The sequence below is a fragment of the Amblyomma mixtum genome, chromosome 2 (assembly GCF_055824585.1).
Source record: "Amblyomma mixtum isolate Tamu chromosome 2, ASM5582458v1, whole genome shotgun sequence".
NCBI classification, from domain to species: Eukaryota; Metazoa; Arthropoda; class Arachnida; order Ixodida; family Ixodidae; genus Amblyomma; species Amblyomma mixtum.
In genome coordinates this window covers 257,893,489-257,913,736 of record NC_143013.1, presented here as the reverse complement: position 1 = coordinate 257,913,736, position 20,248 = coordinate 257,893,489, and the positions used below count along the sequence as shown (strand labels likewise).

Below are 20,248 nucleotides of genomic sequence, written 5' to 3'. Positions count from 1 at the left end.
AATCCAGACTAACTCCTACATCTCGCCCAAACTCGTCCGCATTTTTCATCCCGCATCCCGGGCGGCATGTAGCCATGTAGCCTATGCGACCTGATTTACCGGATCCGATCCGAGACTTCGTCTAGAGTGCTACTGAACTAGGAGGCCCTCCTACAGAGGACATCTTCATCCCTTTCTCTTCTCCCAAAAAAGTTAATCTCTCTCTATCCATCTCTCCTATACACCAAAGAAAACCGGTTTTCTTCTTTTCCTCCTCTCCCTCCACCGCCATCCCCTCCTCACCCCCAACTTTGCTTCCCTGACACCACGTGGCGCCAGTCGCGCTCCACATATTTCCTACCCCCGCAAACTTAGCATCGCTCCGTTTCCCGACCCGGACTCCCGATGGCGCCAGCGGCGCGCCACAGCCGCGGGCCCGGCTCAGAGCCGCGCGGTGCCGGCGCGCGCTATGTTTTTGCCTGTCCAGTGGCCGATCCCATCTCGCCCCGCGCTCGTTTCCCGTTCCCTCCTCCCTCCTCCCAGAGCGAAGACCCCGGAGCCGGTCGCTGGTGTCGGTCGGGGCGCCGCGGGTGGGAGAGACGCCGAGAAGCCGTCAATGGCAGACGCCTTCCGAGCCGCCGCCGCGACCGCCGGTCGCTCCAGACCGTCCCGACATGAAGGTGAGCGGCCCCTTTTCTTTTCACAGCTTGGATGCCTTCTTCTCCTCCGCAAACCCTACTGCGCGCGTGGCGGGTTGAACAACCGAAAGTCGAGAACCTCGACGCTAGAACAACCCTGCAGTAGCGACGGCCTCGCGTTGGGTAGGGCAGGGGAAATGCTGCTCGACGAAGCAGACGACAGCCTAAGCTCGACAGCGCGCCGACGGGGCTTGGAAACCTGTTTCGATCGCGCCGCACTTGAGAGGACCGCGCTCGCGCTGTCTCTTGCCATGCACGCACGCTAAGCGAGCTCGCTTCTGTAGCGAAGCGGCCGGCTTTTGATCCACGTTTCTCAGCTCTTTTTTTTTTCTCTGTCTTTCGTTCTTTTTCGTTTCCTTTCTTTCCTCCGTTCGCCTCGTCCGTTCTTGAGGCTTCATCTTTCACGCGCTCTGCTTCCTTCGCTCGTTCCACGCTCCCGTTAAGTCGTTGCCCGCGGATAAGCCGACCGGCCGACCGACCGACCGCACCAACCTGTGGCCGTGCCCCGGCGTGGCTTTGGCGCGCGCGGGAAGTGGGGCAGGTTTCCCGCTTTTTGTTTTTTGTATTTTTCTTCGTCGTTTCTTCGGTCTCCAGAACGCGTGAATCCTACAGCGCAAGGCCGCACTAACAATCGTCTTGTTCCTTGCAAGGCGCGCGCTTTGGAACGGACCAACAGTGAGGGGCTGTTTACGACCTTCTGTTACAGGCTTGTGCGTAACGAGATGTTCCGCGCTTTGAATTGCTTTCCCCTTCTCCCTCCAGCCACAAAAGAATCGTATGCTTTTCTCACACATACACCGTACGTTCTTCTCTGGCTTCACTCGACGGGTCTGTTTAACTTGGCGTCGAAGGCATCGTGACGAACGTTACACTTAACAATAGCAGAAGCAAGAAAAAGGTGTCAATGTACCTTTCGCTTTCCTGTTGTTTTAGTTACTCGGTTCTCACTCTATAGCAGGCCGCTCTATAGCGGCTTTATTTATAGCAGGCCGCTCGAAACAGTCGCGAGCGTGATTGTGTGCAGGCGCCAGCCTGCCGACAGCATCTCGCTGCCCCCGAAGCGCGGGGCATACAGCCTGTTGCGCGTGTCAGGCTATGCCAGGCCAGGAGAGCGGGCGGCCCAGCGTTTCGCCACGCTGCGCTAACAGGACTAACGAGACTCTCTCGGAATGAACTTTTTTTTTATTTTCTTCTCTTCTGTATTTCTTTTCTTCTTGTAAGCGGGAAGCTGCAACCAGCGCTCGCACAAACGTACGATGAACTTAGCCTTTGCAACGGTCAGTTGGTCAAGTCTGTTTCGAAATTTCGTGAGTCGTCGACGCAAGAACGCGAAACATATAGCTGGCGTTGCACCACGTCTTCTCCGAGTTCACGACACGAAAGAAGAGCGCGAGTACGGTATTCCGCATGGATGTTGACCTCGTCACAGTGAAGAGCAGAAAAAAAAGGGGGAACAGGTAATCGACGTTCGTTACCGCTTTGTTGTTCAATTCGCTACGAGCGCCATGATCATAGAGCCCTCAAAAAACCCAGTGCTTCGTATCTAATGTTGAAAGGAAACCTTGTGCAAACTATGGATGCAGATCACGTGATTGATAGCGGCGGCGTTGGTAATCTCACCCCTTTTTTCAGCTGAACACACAGATACTCTGTTGTTGAACAGCACTGCAATGCGTGTTGCCAGCTTTACAGGCGGCAAAATATGCCGCACACGCGCGTTTGACGCTCAGGTAAATGCGAATAAACGGAAAGTGTAAATGTTTCTCGCTTTCAAACAGTCCTTTACTACATTTTGCGTTTCTTTTGTTATTCAGTGCCAAACGTATATTAGCACGCGCAACCGGTGAGCGTCACGTATACGACGGGGTACGAAATCGACAGGTCGTTGAGAGAAAAGGAGCAGTTCTAATTTTGAAATTCTTGTCCAATGGAGCACAAACTTTGCTGCACATTAATGATGCAACACGTTCCATCCTCTCTTTCATGTTGTTGTGCACTTTCTTGGCGTTCGGCTGTCGTGAGAAAACAGGCAGAGATGTGTGCACTGTCACTTTGCGTTTCTGCATACGCTTTGACTGCTGAGTTTCGACGTTGCCTTTTGAGCCCTTCCTCATTGATGACTCAGCTGTAAACGTAGTTTTTATCACTTTCTGCAGCTTTTAAACTTTTTCTCCCATTCACTGCATACGCCAAAGCCCACGTAAACAAGGCATATGCGTATGCGGTGCCTGGAAGCCGGTATCTAAAAATCACGGCAAAAACGCTGGATGAACGCAACGCTAAAACTTCACCATGACATTCTTGTACACACTAAAACACCACGCCTTTACATTGGATTACTGTAAAATACACAGAGCTGCAAGAAACTCTTTGAATCAAGGCAACCAAATGTCACAAAATAACAAGCAACCAGTTGATTGAAAGCCAAAGTCGTGGCAGCGTTCGTAAAGCGATGTGATAGAGAAGTAGAATCTGTACTAATGGTTTCCCGTTGAACTTGCGATTCAGAGCGCTGCTACGCGACATAACAGAGAAAAAAAAAGAAAAGAAAAACACGCTAGCAAGCGTTAATATTGTATAAAATCACCGCGAACGGAAAGTTACCTAGAATTTCTGTTATGGCAAAATCTTGTTCAACGCACTAAATGCATCGGCTTTCCGTTTTCAGATAACTTTTCTAAATGCATCCTGCCACGCTGCAGAGTTCAAAGCAGGATACGAGAACGTGGGAGAAAAAATGGAAACAGAAACATTGCTCTTCGTAGAATGTCAATGCTGAATTATGTACTTTAAGGCACTTTTAGGTAGGTATTAGGTACATCGCACACGTGCTTTTCATTTGTATTATCATTTTTTTAATATAAACTTCGAGGCATCTACTTTTCCTGCTTTGTCTTGCGGGCACTTGCGTCAACAAGTACCAAAAGCAATAAAAGAGTGAAACAAGCAAGTTGAAGCCACCCTAAAATGTAATAATTACGATGACTTCGTAATAATGAAAACTGTCAAGCGTCATTTCCTGTCACGCACTAGCCTCCTGAGTGGTTCAGTTAAAAATAATGGATATTGAAAGCAGCCTGAAGGGGCAACCATCGCCGATTTAATTAAAGAACCTGGAGCTCCTTGGGTAACTAATGAGATATTACGCGGAAATTTCGCGATAGCCTGAAAGGGAGCGGGAACGACGGGCAGCTGGTGTGTGCGACGAATTTTGCGCGAAATTTAGAAGGCTCTCACCTCTCGCGCTACCATTCGCAAATGAGTTTTGTTGTTTTTATTCCGTGTTTTTTTTTTTCCTTTTTCCGCCTGACGTGGTCAACTAGAAAGAAAAACAGACTGTTTCTCCTTAGCGCCTTAGTGTCCTCATTTTTTTTTGATAGCAGCCTTTCCGGAGTGAGTGGAAGTTTTAGAAAGTTTTCCACGGGTTGCTGAAAAGCGATTCCCGGTGACATTGGGGTCGGTAATGCGCAATGGAAAGCTATATATAACAGCTCTGCGTCTAAGGGTATCGTACGCTTTTTTGTAATGCAAATGACGATGCGTAAAAGGGTAAAAGCTTTGAAATCCAAAGTTCAGCGAAATTTTATCTGATAGGGTAGTAAGTTCATTTCAACAACATCAACAACAACACAAAGAAAGCAACACTGACCATTGGTTTGGGTTGAAGACGTTTTGGGTCAAAAGAAGACGTTCCAGTGAACAAGGTTCCGTATGGAAGCAGAGACGTCTGGTTTTAACACAACTCACTGGTCGACGTTGCCCCTTTTTTTCTGTTGAAAAGGGAGAAGGTTTGCTCGCGAGCGAAGGGCAAATATGCTCAGTTTCGTGAACCTATTTGGTGACGTAAGCAACAATTCATGGCATGCAGTTCACCAGCTCAAGTCCTTTCAACACACATTGTAAGGATGATAAAGTAGTCAGGTTTTGAAAAAAAAAGAAAATACTCATAAAACCGACTGTTTTACTTTGCACAAAGATCTTAGTGCTGAGATGAGATAATAGATGAGATAAGATAATACTGAGATGAGATAATAATGCACTTTGTCCCAGCGCAACACAGCGGTATGAGCCTCACCAAACCCGTGCGAAACGATCGATGTTTTCCGTATGTTGCGCCGGACTTCCTGGGACTATAAAGGTAAACAGTTTGCTTTCTGCACCGGTACAGATGCAAGGGCTTTTGTGTAACCCCATAAACCAACCAACCAACCAGTATAGTAAAAACACAGCAAACTCATGTTACATAACAATCGACAACTCGCACACATTATTCGGATGCGGTGATGCTATTGTGCACCAGTCAGACCTCAGGCACGAACAAACGTGTGCAAATGTACAGAGGTGCGTATTTTACCGTTATTTCTCAAATGTATAAACCTGCCAGGAGCAATGGGCGCGGCTTTAGACAGTTCTCAGACCATTTCGCAAATTATAATCTTTTAAGCCGCGCAGTGCCCAAATATGGATATAAATCGCGCTTTACTCACTGTCTTGCAGTGTCACACGGAAGTATTTCAACGCACTCCCTGTGAAAACTGAGAATAGAAGAGCATGTCACTGTTTAAGTATCCTGTAATACAACCGCGGAGTTTTTAGTTTGTAGAAAGGCACACTGGCCACTAAGTTATAAGCATACTTCTTTTTCTAATGCTGAAAAAACAACAACGCAGAACCATGAGTTTCGCTTGCAAGTCCATATGGTGCTTACAGTCTGTTCACAACAAAACCTGACAGTGAATGCACACTTCGATCAAGAATATGAGCTCAGTCGGTGAGATGACTTTGCGCCATATGCATGTTACAAGCCAAAGCGCGTTGGTGGTCAGGAAAATGAGGCTGCACGAATCTTGGACGCTTTACGTATCGATATATCATGCGGCTCTTCCAAAATCTGAAGCGTCCACTATACGTATAGAAGTCACACGACATACTAGACCAGAGTTTTCCTTCAATGGGAGGAACCACACGCGGCGAGGTGAGACATCCATACGACTTTTATTTGTACTTCGCTGCAAAATGTTTCTAAAGATACATCTTCACAACAAAACAAAAAGTAGTAGTGAAGAGACTTGGCCTGATTGCACAAACGTCCGTTCACAGACCACGGCACCAACATTTCCTATACAGACACGGAAGCAAGTTGCAACAGACAAGATCGATGTACGTAATCTTACCAAATCGGCAAACACCAATAGGAAGAGGTCTTGATGCGGGTTTCTGCATTATACACGTCGAAGGAAGCAGACGACACTCGGACTTCGATGTGGGAAAGAGACAGAAGACAAAACTAGTATTTCCAGCATAAATTAACATATCTGATGATGATCACTTTGTCGAGAGAAAGGTTGAAAAAAGATGACAGGTAGCCCGCAGTTTTTCCACTCGGACCTATTCTGCTCCCAATTATGAGGCAGGCTCTAACTTTCCCTATTTCTTTCCGTTTACTGCACGGCGTAGTCAGCGGGAGCAACATTTGTAGCGCGCGGTTCGGAGGATGCATTTAAATAAGAAGTGGTCAGTACTGGTTATCCCCGAACAAGTTTACTGTTTAGGCGCGCTGCACGCAGGTAATTTCTTCAATCTATAAGGTGAAGCAGGCTAGAAACAGGCCGTTCAGTACAAGTGCAGCCGCATGACCTTTCAGTCGTTCAGAGCGGCGGGCAGTCTTCTGTCACTTTTCACGAAGTGGAAGTCGATTTGAAGAAATTTGAAGAGGAAGATTGAACAAGTTAACCTTCTGCATAAACTCCACTCACACAAATTATACACTACTGCTGGGCACAGAGTGAGTCGCAGAGACCCATTGAAATGTGGCTTACTTATTTAAAACTTCAACGCAGCGACAAAACACTTATATAACCAAAGGCATGCTTGGCATCGGCAGTAGAGGGTGTATACACAGTTCTGGGTGCTTATTCAGTTTGTGCATGAACAAACGACCCCCCCCCCCCCCCCCCATAGAAGAGAGAACAGACGGGAATTCCCAAATTTGATAACGCAAGAAGAGCTGCGCAGAGATGGCGTTGGACCAGCAACTATAATGGTTATTTTGTAACGAGTCTTCCGGAAACGATCAAACTCTCGTCACGCTCGTGCTTCCTTTGATGTTGTTACCGTGTTTCGAAATCGAACGTTCTGACGTTAGTACGGCGCTCTCTTAAACATACCCATTAATACTTCCATTGTGCGACCTAAAAAAAAACAACAAAAAACGAGGGCATGAGCGCAGATAAATTCTGTTTTGGCGTATTTATTATTTTTTTTTTTTTCCAATAGTACGGCCATTCGCCGCTTGAACTCAACGCAGCAGCGAATCAGCGACGCAAAACCCGCACGACAGGGCTTCCCACGAAACATTCTCGGCAGGTAAAAAAAAAAAAAACAACAAAAAACGATACTGACTGAGCATAAGCATACATACGTAACACGAAACTGTTTTGGAGCACGCGAAAAGGCTGCGAAGTTTCAAAATTTCTCCAGAACTGGGCGAACGTATGTACGCGCATTTTCAGCGTATAGCCTGGCCCTGTGCAAATTGAAACAACTTCGACGTGGATGTGGGACGCGTTCTTTGAAAGCGCGCAGCTATTATTTTCCTACTTTTTTTTTTTGTCATTTCTGGCAGCGTCAAGAAAGCGTCAGGCTGGCGTTCGAAGTCTAAAACTCTTTACTTCCCTTTTTCGTTCTCATTTCTCTTCCTTGCGGCATAAGGACCCTCAAAAAGACGTACAATTTGTGCAAATTCTGAGGCGCTCTATTCCCGTCGCGTACGGGACAAGAGTTTCGACATCGACGTATGGTACATATTTTTTTTTCGAGGCGCCTCTTTCTCGGATCCTGAAGCGAGCTTTCGCGCGAGTAATCTGCATGTTCGCGAAAGGAGTTGAACGGGCGCTTTCGGACCTGACGCATATTTATGAACAGACAGAAGGCGAAGCTTTTCTGCCGGTATTATATTTCGGGAACTCCGAGTAACGCAGGACGAAACATTCGCAAAAAAGCAGTCGTCAATTTTGCGTGATTGAAAGCTTTAAAACCTTCCGCTCAAGATTTTATTCTTCGCGTATTAAAAAAAAAGCATTAGATTTTCCTGCGTATGGCACGATAAGCCTCGGGTTTTAGGAATGTCGTGGCATACGGTGAGAATTAATTTCGAAAACACGGTGTTCTTTAGTGCGGAACAATATCTCAGTACGCAGGCTTTTTTTTTTTTCACATTGCGCCTCCATGAAGATCGTTTGCCATTTCTAGATTCGAATTCACACCCTTTTGCACAGCACAAGTACACCATAAAGAATTCATAACCACTGCGAACCGTTTGACTGCCCTAAATGTATCGCTTGCGAGTGTTGATTATCAAACGAAGTACCTGAAATTATTGAACTACATTCTTAGCCTACGCGTTCACAAATACGTTAAAAGATGAAGTCACCTCAGCTTGCGTCTGCGTAGGATTAAACGCGCTTTAATAGGTGCGTTTGAATCCTGTTATATCAGCGCAGGCTGATAGAGCTGTTTAACATACGATTACGGTACTCCTTCCACTCCTCGTGTTTTGGAATAGAAATTTGAATGGAGTAGCAAAGAAGAGAAAAAAATTCGGCAGATACACGTAAGACTGTTTATTTTTGGGAATGTGAAACGTTAGAGACGCTGTCGTGCTTCTTCGGCGTTCGCGTATTTGCGCGGACGACCACATTTTACTCCGGGTGGTGCCGATTTCGAGGCTGTACACGTTGGTGGTTCACTTGTTCATCGCACGAGCACACACAACCGGTCGTAATGAAATCCTGCGACGACGTATGACACCACGCACACACAAGCACACGCGTATGACACCACAGTTTTGATACGAAAGACTGGGAGGGCATACGATTGAAGGTGCGAATATCGTCCGTTCGAATCGCGGTCGCAAGCCTACCTCCAACTTGACTAGCACATGTAAGCTATAGACCTCTTCACGGCCCTCGGGAAAACCGGTTTTTTTAGGCTAAGGGCAGAATGTTTGAGAGCTTAATCCTCAACTCTTTCCTGCACTACGAGCAGAGCCAGTGCCCAATATGGCGTTGCCCATGGACACTGCCACGGAAATGCCACCTGCAACGCTGTACGACGAACGATTGCGTCACAGGTTTGGTAAGTATCGGGAAAACTGGCGCCACATGGAAGTCGGCCAGTGGCGAATATGTGTATAGACAAATGACATGTATAGAATTGTCTGAAGTGGAGGCGCTCGGCTTGCTGTGTGCGTCGTACGGCCACTTGATGACGTCACCCTATTTTTCTCGCCATCGCTTGGATTTTCTGTACCATCCGCGCGTACGCACGCACGCACGAAGACGCGCATACACACACACTCACCCGCTTTTCTCGTGATTGGTCTAGTAACGCTTTCGAAATAAAAAAAAAAAAACTCCAGTTAGATCGAAATTTGGAGCTTTTCAAGTTCTCGCGTCATCTGTCGGCGAACAGCTGAATTCAGAGAGGAAGTTTACTGAGCACTGTAGGCGACTGCACGCACCTCAAGCGCATTCTTGCGAAAATTTGATCGCAGTGTATGGCCGGATACTGAGGTGGTTGTATCCCAGCCAACGGTTTTAATTAAAACCGATCCAGCGCACAGTTCAGCCGTTCAGCGGGAAGAATTCCGCTTCCGCAAACCGAACGCATGCAGCAAGCGGAAACGGGCTCGCAATGAGGACATTTTCAGTGCGGGGTCATATGAGCTACAACACTGTGCGGGCGCCTGCGTGTATTAGGCAATCGTGCGTATCTAAGAATCCTGCGTTGAAACCTGCCATTTTTTAACGCTTTCCGTTCAGTTATTACTTCAGCAAGATTCGCCAACCGGGAGGGAATCGTGACGCTTCCGACTGCGAGCCTGGTAAGATGTTACCGAGCGTTATTCACCTGTATATTTCCACTCCGTCTCACATGTGCCCGCATACAAAGTAGCGTCACTTTGCGGATTTGGGACGGCGCAATAATTGTCTGTCCGCAACACACTGTTATATGTAGCACAGAAAGTACACTCTAAGAGGAATATGGGAGTAAAAAAATTCGCTGTGGCCTAGCTTGGTTAAGCCCGGTAATTGCGAAAGCAATATCCGTAGCTACGCCATGGTTCAGCTGGTAGTGTAGCTGGTGGTGGTGCTTGTGGTTAGACTTGTGGTGATGCATCGGTTATACCATCCAATCCAATCCAATCCAATGTAATGTAATCTAATGTAATCTGACCTCATGTAATCTAATCTAATCCAATCCAATCCAATTTAGTCCAATCTAATCTAATGTAATGTAGTCTAATCCAATCTAATCTAAGGCCGCCGGTGGTGGCACCGCCACTACTCGCAGACGGCGCGAGATGGTCGCCCAGCTCTTCGGCGTGACGTCACACAGAGGTCATGCGAAAGGTCATTTCATGTGCACCGCCATCGCACGCAAAGGCTTGAAAGTGCAAGTAGTAAAGCTTTCGCTTTAAAAAGGGAGTAAGGTGTCCTATAGCGTTATTTTTTTTTATAAAAGGGAGTGCGCTAGCGTACAGCTTACTTCCTTTTTACTCCTTTCTGTTAAGAGTGTAGAGTTCGAACTTCTCATAGAAAAATTGGCAGTGGCTTAGCTCGACTATGCCAGGATATACGTAGCGAAAGGTAAGGAATGGCTTGGTTAGCCTTGGTTAATCTTGATTGCAGGTCCAGGTTAGTCTGGTTGTCTAGCTATGTTGTTGTTTCGATCCTCCGTCATGTTATCAGGCATGCGACACAGCTGATGAAGCGAGCGGAGGCGAACGCAACGACGAGACAAGCAGTGTGACGTCATACAAAACGGCGGCGGTGGCTCTGCGGCGAGGCGCGCGGTATGACGTCATGCCAGATGGCGCGGCGATCGCGCGGCGTCCGCCAACTGCGGTGGTTCCTAGGCAACGGCTCAAGGTCGGTCTCTGTGCCTCCTCGGAGCACCGCCACAGTGAAATCTCAAGTTTGTGGCCAATGTAGCTTTCGCTACAAAATTGCGCGTATTGTTCTCGCGGTGTGTTTGTGCGCATTTAATTGCAACTCCGTTGACAGACGATAACGTGTAACGTTAAGAGACAGGAAGAGAGTAGAATGGATCAAGGAACATACGCGCGTTAATGACATGCTAGCTGAATTCAAGAAGGAAGGGGCATGTCCTGTCATGTCAGGTCAAGGCAACATAACCGATGGGCGTTAAGGATAACAAACTAGATTCCAAGATAAGGCAAGCGTATAGCATGGAGTGGCAGAAAGTGAGAAGGGCGGATGAGATTAAGAAGTTTGCGGGGATAAGGTGGCCGCTGCTGGCACAGGACTTGATTGTGAATTAGAGACGCATGGGAAAGGTTGTTAATAGGGACACATGGAAAGAAAAAAATGGCTGAGGCTTAACTTGGTTAAGCCTGGAGAATGCGAAGCATCATCGTGTCGCGTAATTTGGAGGCGCACAACCACAGCGACGGCGCGAGGTGGGCCCCCGTTTCTCCACTGTCGTGACGTCATCGTGTCACGTGGTGTGACGTCATGTATCACGTGATTTGGAGGCGCACAACCACAGCGACGGCGCGAGGTGGGCCCCCGTTTCTCCACTGTCGTGACGTCATCGTGTCACGTGGTGTGACGTCATGTATCACGTGATTTGGAGGCGCACAACCACAGCGACGGCGCGAGGTGGGCCCCCGTTTCTCCACTGTCGTGACGTCATCGTGTCACATGGTGTGACGTCGTTGTCGTGACGTCATCGTGTCACGTGGTGTGACGTCGTGTCACGTGATTTGGAGGCGCACAACCACAGCGACGGCGCAAGGTGGGCCCCCGGCCGTTTCTCCACTGTCGTGACGTCATCGTGTCACGTGGTGTGACGTCATGTATCACGTGATTTGGAGGCGCATAACCACGGTGAAGGGCTGAAGTGGTAGCTAAAGTAGTATGCTTCGCCATAAAATGATAGGTGCAACGTTAAGAGATCGAAAGCGTGCAGAGTGAGTGAGAGAACAAACGCTGGTTAATGACAGCCTTGTTGAAACCAAGAGGAAAAAATGGGCTTGGGCAGGGCATGTAATGCGAAGGCAAGATAACCGCTGGTCCTTAAGGATAACGGAGTGGATTCCGAGAGAAGGCAAGCGTAGCAGGGGACGGCAGAAAGTTAGGTGGGCGGATGAGATTAAGAAGTTTGCGGGGATACGGTCGCCGCAACTGGCAAAGGACTGGGTTAATTCGAGAGACATGGGAGAGGCCTCCGCCCTGCACTGGGAGTAGTCAGGCTGATGATGATGATGGGAAAGGTCTTTGTCTTGGAGTAGGTGTAGTGAGTTTGATGATGATTATTATTATGCGTTGCCCCTGTGAATTAAAGCCAAGTATACGCTTGACACGGAAAGCCTGATATCCGTGTCAGACCTAGGTGTATATAAAAAAGAAAACACACCAAGCTTGAACTTGGAGTCGAACCTTGCTAGAAAGAAGTCAAAGGACGCCTTATATCTTCGTTGTAACGGCTGTTTCCTCGCAGTCGTTACATATCCATATGAGCTGTGACGACCGTACACGATTTTTTCTTCGGATATCTACTATAACGTAGGTTCAGTGCCGTTATACAACGTGTGAACAGAGGTCGACACAGCAACGCGCACGATATATCTAAGGGAACGTTCGCGATAAGACTCTACCGACGCCCGGTTGTATACAGCGCACGAATACAACACGCACGGGAAGAGAGGAAAATGACAGCCATTACTTTAATAGAGCGACCTTGCCCTGATATGGCTGTTGTTCTTCGCGTCGTATTTCACCGTGACGGCGTCCGTAATCATTCTCAGCTGGCTTCTCCTCAGAGGAAAAAAACAAAAAAAAAACGAGACAATAAAACTAATTTCGCAGCGCCAGGCACTGTACTTAGTCGAGACTATTTCCTGCGTTTTTATGAGCCCCGCAGCTGCTTTCCAACAGATAGCGCACATAGTTTGTGAATTTAGAGCCTGTGACGACGCTGGCACGTCCGGCGCGGGAGTGTACGGTCGTCTCGCAGTACTGCCCCGCGTTATTTCGGGCTCTCACATTAAATGGTTTGCTGCTATTTTCTCGTTTTCCGGCTTCTCTTTAGCCCCGTGGTCACCCTGTTCACCCACTGCTCTCTTATGAAAGCAGTGACTCGAGTTGTAGTACCACACGCTGACGCTATTAAAATTATACATCGCGAAGAACCAAGCGCAGCGCCTTCGTGCGACACTATCACGAAGCGGTGAAGGGCTGACGCAATAGGTGAACCTGGTCAAATGTTTAGGGGAGACCCGCCGCGGTGGCTCAGTGGTTACGGCGCTCGGCTGCTGACCCGAAACACGCGGGTCCGATCTCGTCCGCGGCGGCCGAATTTCGATGGAGGCGAAATTCTAGAGGCCCGTGTACTGTGTGATGTCAGTGCGCGTTAAAGAACCCCAGGTGGTCGAAATTTCCGAAGCCCTTCACTACGGCGTCCCTCATAGTCTGAGTCGCTTTGGGACGTTAAACCTTTATAAACCAAACCAAACGAAATGTTAGGGGAATCCCTTAAGGTGGAGTAGATTTGTAATAGGGAAGTAATTACTCATTGACATCCACCCTTTCTCAGAAACTTCGTAGTTAAAGAAAAATTCGTCCTTGTCCAGGGTTCAAACCCGGGACCACCGCTTCACCGGAGCAGTCGCTCTACTAACTGAGCTAACCGGGGCGGCAAGGTTATGGTAGGCCGAGAGCGAATTGATCAATAACTCGAAGTGGGGACAGTGTTGGTCAAATGTTTTAGGGGAAACCCCCAAGGTGGATAGATTTGTAATAAGGGAGTAATTACTCATTGACATCCACCCGAGCGCAGCCATACGACTACAAAGGAAAGCTATACATCTTTCTTAGAAACTTGCTTGCGCACTTCAACAAAACGAACTCGGCGGCACTTACTGCACGGAGCCCGCCACACTCTTTGCTGTCGTCCGATCAAAAGAAGCGCGGTTTCTGGTCGTGCTTTATGAAACATGACGCGGAACCTTCTAGATAACACGCGTGTGTGGTAGAGAGTAGAACGGGGCTAATATTTTGAAGAAGGGCTGTTAGGATGAACGAGTTCCAATGGGCAGCGTAATATCAGTTTCGCTTTTTAGTTTACTTTTTTGACAGTCGTTTGCGCACTGTACAATCGGGTAAGGAGGGAGTTTTTGTTGTTGAGATTTATAAAGGTCAGTTTACTAAGAACGCACGTGAAGCGGTGCTGAAGAATTTTAGTATTCTTGGAAAGAATCCGGTTACGTGAAAACAGAAGACAATAGTGTTACTGCAGAGTTTCAGTCTCGAAGGACTGGTGAAAAAAGTGAAAGAAGCTGAACCCTTCGTGCTAGTGACGCTATCTTTCTAGAAAAATTAGCGTTCACCACTGTAGATAGCATATCGAGGATAACACACGTGCATTTTGAAGCGGTTTGACTGTATTTGACTGCGCACGTGTGCGCAGGTTTGGTGCATGTATATATTGACGATTAATTCCAGTAAAACTCAGTTGCAAGTTCAGCCCCATGTGCATGGCCCCTCTCGTTCTCTGTCCTGGTTCCTAAGTGCTGTTTGAAAAATCATAATATTTTGATTCCATTTCAATTCTATTCTCATTCCATTTAAGTTTCGTTCCCACCATGATTCGATCCTGCTGTTTGTATTCCCGCTTTTTTTATTGGCTGAAACAAGGACACATTCAGGAGGGACTGGCTACATCCAGTGACGCGAAAAGCAAATAGGGAGTTTTAGCGCAGCGTGTACATTCAGCGCTATTGCTTACCGCGTATCGCGAACAGCCAGTGCGCATGCGCAGACGGTCCCGACGAGGCAGCTGCCCCCGCATCTGGTCTCAACCTGGCGCATCGGTTTGGTTTGGTTTATGGGGTTTAACGTCCCAAAGCGACTAAGGCTATGAGAGACGCCGTAGTGGAGGGCTCCGGAAATTTCGACCACCTGGGGTTCTTTAACGTGCACTGACATCGCACAGTACACGGGCCTCTAGAATTTCTCCTCCAAAGAAATTCTTGCCGCCGCAGCCGGGATCGAACCCGCGTCTTTTGGGTCAGCAGCCGAGCACCATAACCGCTGAGCCACCGCGGCGGCTAAAACCTGGCGCATCGGGTCACCTACGAATGTGCATTGGCAGCTCTTGGTAAGGGGTAGCGCCGGCGGTACACACTGTGCTAAAATTCTCTAATGACGAAGGGCGGGAAAATACAAAAATTGAATGCAATCCCGCCTCCTTGCGAAAAATCTAAGCAGAGATAATTTGAATGCAATCCCGCCTCCTTGCGAACAATCTAAGCAGAGATAATTTGAATGCAATCCCGCCTCCTTGCAAACAATCTAAGCAGAGATAATTTAATGATTGCTTCAAATTTTGCCGTGATTCTTTTCGGTATTCGTCCTCAAATGAAGCGACGCCACACAACAGCTATCGTTCAGATCGGGCAGTCGGCACAACTGATGATAAAAGACAGCAATGCATCTTAAGAAAACAATGGTTGCCTTTCACGGGCTTTGGTATTCTCTTGCGAACTTCCGCAGCATGACTCACCTCGTGCGACTAACAAATAGAAAAGGATTAGTTCGAAAAATCATTGGTTCTAGAAGTAAATAAGCTTCGCAGCACAGGGTGCCACGGTCAGCGCCGTTGGCCTTGACGATTCGAAACGCGGCGCGGAATATATATACGGCGCGTCGCTTCGCTGGCTTGGCGCTTCGCCAAACTGCGCGCAAGGCGCGCGAATATTGAACTGCTGCGTCGATTGACGGCGTCTTGCATGGCCGCCGCTATTTATGGCCGAAGGTGGCACTGATGGACACTGCCAAGTTTAGGCAACACGCAGATACATTCCACGGTAGAAGGCGAGACAGGCGCCGACGCGGCTCAGTTTGTAGAGCACTTGCATGCACGCGGAAATCGAGGGTTCGGGTCCGACCGGTCATAACTGACTACCGTTTCATTTACTTTCTCTAATAATACCTCCTACTTAAAACAGTGACGCACATAATTCACTCAAATCAACACCACCGAAACAAAAATTCCAGGGATGCACTCAAGTCTGCTTAGCTGCAGTAATGCGAAATTTCTCTGACTGCTGCTGATTATGTTGCTGCGTGTTTGTTTCTTTATGCCTTTGCTGTTTCTAAATCGTGTTTTCGCTCTAACTTTGCTTTTTACCACATCCAGAGACGTGGGCCCCGTTGTTGGAGCGTCTAGTAGACACACCAAAGTAAATATTAATTAATTGACTTGATAGATTAATTTACAGAATCGGTAATTAAGTAATTCATCGATTCCGTTAAATTACCCATGAATCTGTGAAGTAATTCGCTAACTGAACGAATTTCTTCATCCGGTTAAATAATTAACCTTGAATTAAGCATTTCGGTGACAATTATTACATCCAGCTAATTACACTGTAACGGGTTACGTCATCTCCCGTCACTTGCCTGTTTTGTAGTGTCTTGCAATACTGGGCATCATTTCTTGAAACTGTCAACTTAAAGCGATCGGTTATTTCTGCATTAAGAGAAAGACGCGGTTGGTCATCACCCACTAGCGACACAATTCGCTTCTTTGAGAAATAGGTATTGAACACACGGGATTTCGATAGGAAATTGCGAAGTGAATATTTTTACCTCCGTTATAACGAACCGTTTCGTTATAGCAAGGTTCAGCCGTCACGCACTCTTCGGTCTCGGCTTCCCCGTTGCCGAGTGCATAAGAGATGCTCTTATTATTGAGTGTTCACTGGAGTGTAATGCTGCAACTCGATTTAAACTGATTTTACGAATATGATTCCCCTTTTTCCCCCCAGCTCATGGTGTGAAAAACCCACAATCGCAGAACTGCAAATGGCGCTGATCCGCAAATAAACATTTTGCGATGTTAAAATTTACGACGAATCGGACAAGATTGTATCATGCAAACGGCGCAATCTCAGCGTACGATTGTCTTTGTGTTTCGCTTCCGTAGAAATTTGTCCGTGTCGAGGCCAGGAATCGAACCCCCGACTTCGTTTTCTCCTTCAGAATGTCCATGCCAGATTTCCTGGAGTCCAGCAGCTAGCGTCCTCTGTTGGGCGCCATTAGCAGACAGCGCGTAACTGAGTGGAGAGATTCTGCGCGAACATGGTGATTATCATAGCCGACTGTTTCTCCACGCAGCTAAATCTGACCTATAAAGAGCTTCTTGCGCGCTTACCTGCTATTTCCGAAGGCCACAGAAAATAACTGGACACACGCAACATTCAAAATTCCCGCGGTGAATTTGAGTGTTCAGCGCCACAAGGCACGCGGCGGCAGTCGTACGAACTAGAGTCGTTTGTCCTGATTTCCATGGGCTCGACACAGCCTCTGAACTATACCGCTATACCCTTGGGCTAGGGTAGGAATATAGGTATAGTTAATACAGGCATAGTAGTCCTTTACTGCGCGATGTCATTACGGAACATTTAGCTTGACGTAGAGCACACCCATTAACGGGTGGCAAGGACAGCCGTCGGTTATGAAACGCGGACGGTTACGTAAATGTTTTCGGCTCTCTTGCTGTGTCGTCATACCTGTCTGGTCTTTGCCAGGTTACAATCATGGGATTTGCCTCGCCCGTGTGTGGATGCTGCAGCAGGCCGAAAATCCCTCCAAGCTCGTAATCACGCGCAGTCGTGTATCAAAACCATTTTTTAACGAGCGGATCAGTCCTTGCAGGCACAGGCTGTTAGAGGATCACCATCCTTCAGTTCTTAATCCCCTCGGCGCATGCAACATCTAGGACGCGACATGCCAAAATCCTCTTTCGACATCAGGATTAACGGCTATTCTCCCACGTGTGATGCAGGGAAACATAATTGCCTTCCGACCTGTTTCGGGCCGAATGCGCTGCATAGCAGCCGGCTCTCAAAGTCATTTGTTTGGATAACGCCTGTCGACAGCGCCATGCAGCGCTTTTATCCAACGCGTCAGTTTTAATATTTTTGCTTTCTTTTTCATAAAAGCCGGTTCCTGAATAAACGACATTACCCCGTTCCTTTTCCTGCCATAATCTGTATTTTATTCTTCCCTTCAGCTAAAGCTGTTATTTTATTGCAATAAGAGAAGGCCTCAGGTGCGCTTGTGGCGGGTTCATTTTCGCACAAGCTTCCTTCTGGGCGAGATGGATTTGATCCTACCATATATTTTACGGATAAAGTTATCTTGTAGTATTCTTTTTTGTGCGTGTCCAGTCTCCGTGCAGGTTGGGCTCAGCAGGCAGGTTGGTGAATTTCAGGCACTAGTTGCTGTGCGTCGTAATCTTTGCCCGTTGGCCATTTACGGGTGTCCGGAAGTTATAAAGGACATGAGAATTCATTTAATGTAATTTTGGTTATAATATCTGAGGTTATGTTTGATGCCGTTCCTTGGCTTACCGTCACACTGTTCTGAAACCAGAACTTTTGGAGTTACTGGCCGTGAACTTTGCTCTAGTACGTGAACAAACACAGAATGAACTGAGGTGGTTTGCCTCGAGTCGACGACTGGGCTCATACGACAGATATGACAAGGTTTCTTCGACAGGTTTAATTACGCATTGGATGCCAAGGGACCCGAAGTCCGGGTTAGCTAAAATAAGTCACCACGAGAACGATTTGGCATTGTCGCGGAAAGTGTTAACTTGCACATATGTAAGCATTTTGAGAGAGAGAGAGAGAGAAAGCGTATCAAAGATCCAGTAGCAACGATTCCGCTCGGTTGGGAGGCTGAGCATGTTGTTAGCAGCAGATGGCCATAGCCTTGCGTAATGCTGCTGGCGAATACTCTACCCTAGCGACACTTGTATAACGAATTCAGGCCTTCCATTTGCGGTACACACCTAGCAGTCCGCTCGCGTAACAACCCAGGAATGTCTCTAGCTGCCGCTGTCACCCTTTGTAGTCTACAGTTCATCGTGACGGCGCTGTTGCAGAAGCAGCTCTATTCTCAACTCGCGATTTTGCTCGCTTCCCGTAGTTACTATTCACTGAGTCCCCTCAAGCTTCGTTTCCACCTAGAGCCCCCCCCCCCCCCACCCCCTCTTCCCTCCTCCACTTAGATAGTCTGCTTCCAATTTAGTCAAGCCAACACTTCGCAGGCTACGTCACCATTCACCTGCGCGAGACAACACCACTCGCGCACTTGTTTGCACATATACGCATGCGTCTATATACGCATTTGCCCGCACGTGCACGGGCGCGTATTGCGGTATAAATACAAATGGCACTGTTTTACGAGAAAAGGAAAGGCAGAGTAATTGCCTCTCAATCGGCGGACACCTCGACTACGCCGTGAAAATCGGCTTTGAGGAAAGGAAAGACGCAGTAACTGTCTCACTGCAAGTGGACACGAGAACTTTGCCGTGAGGGATATGGCAATGAAAGACGAAAGAGAGAAAGAAGGAAGGGACCCGAAAATACGTTTGTGTATGGTTTTGTTTATTTCAGAATATGTTTGCTTTTCAGAATATGTATGCGCTTTACATATGTGCGATGCCGCGACTGTAGTATCTCACGTCTTTTTGTACATGTAGTTTGAATGTCTGCTATTTTCTTTTGTCAATATCTTGTATTTGGACCTTTCGCTAGCTGAGCTGGTCCAATCAAGTTTTGATGTATTGGTTTCACAAAATAAAATGATGATGATGATGATGAGGGAGTGAAAGAACGAAGAAAGAGAAAGATGTACCGCAACGGAGGGCTCCAGATTAATTTCGCCGTCTGGGTTCTTCAACTTGCACTGACATTACACAGCACAGAAGCAGTTTCGCATTCCGCCAACGTCGAAATGCGAGGCCGCCGCGGCCAGGATTCGACCCCACGACTTCGTATACTCAGCAGCCTGGCTCCCCTACCACAGAGCCATCGTGACTGATAAGCGTACCACGGGATACGGCGCGCTGTTTATGTCAGTGTTCGTTATAGCTCCCACTTACTGCACCCTCGCGCACGGAGACAGAGAGAAGAGAAGCGTTCGCGGAATCCAGTTCTTATCTTATTTACCAAGTGAATAAGCGGCAGTATATCGCGGGTGGGTGTCCATACTCGTTTGCAGCTGACGTGAGGCAGCAGCCTGTGTATTTACGTCCATTAGCGTGCTTCGCGTAAACAGCCAACCGACGATGAACGAGGCAGATGGTCTGTTTTAACGTTCATTAGCGCGGCGGGGCCCCTTACACACAGCAGCCACTGCGTGTGTCTCGACCGAAGCGTCTGTTACGCGCTTCATAGGACGACGCGTAAGTCAGACCGGCCGAGAGCCAAGCTGATCGGATTAAGCCAATCCAAAGAGACCTGCGAAAGTCGGCACTTCGTTTCCTCTCCCTGGCGAGGACGACAGAGCGATAACAAGCAGAAACGCACAGCGATGCATGACGATTATCTGCGCAGTACGCTGCCTGGACGCTGACAGCTGCAGAAGTGAGCATCAGAAGAAAGTACTGCAGCGGGAGAATGGATGAATGAGTTGATGGGTTCTATGGGGTTGAACGCCCTAAAGAGACTCAGGATGTGAGGGACGCCGTAG

The 20,248-nt window shown here is 47.8% G+C and overlaps 1 long non-coding RNA gene across 1 annotated transcript in view; it reads left to right on the top strand.

The window, feature by feature from the left end:
* The first annotated feature begins 270 nt into the window (after nt 1-270).
* The window catches only part of LOC149363662 (uncharacterized), a 123,677-nt gene continuing 103,699 nt past the window's right edge, over nt 271-20,248 (top strand). Inside the window, exon 1 of the long non-coding RNA XR_016288580.1 lies at nt 271-659. This is a non-coding gene — a long non-coding RNA (uncharacterized LOC149363662). The remainder of the gene's footprint in view (nt 660-20,248) is intronic.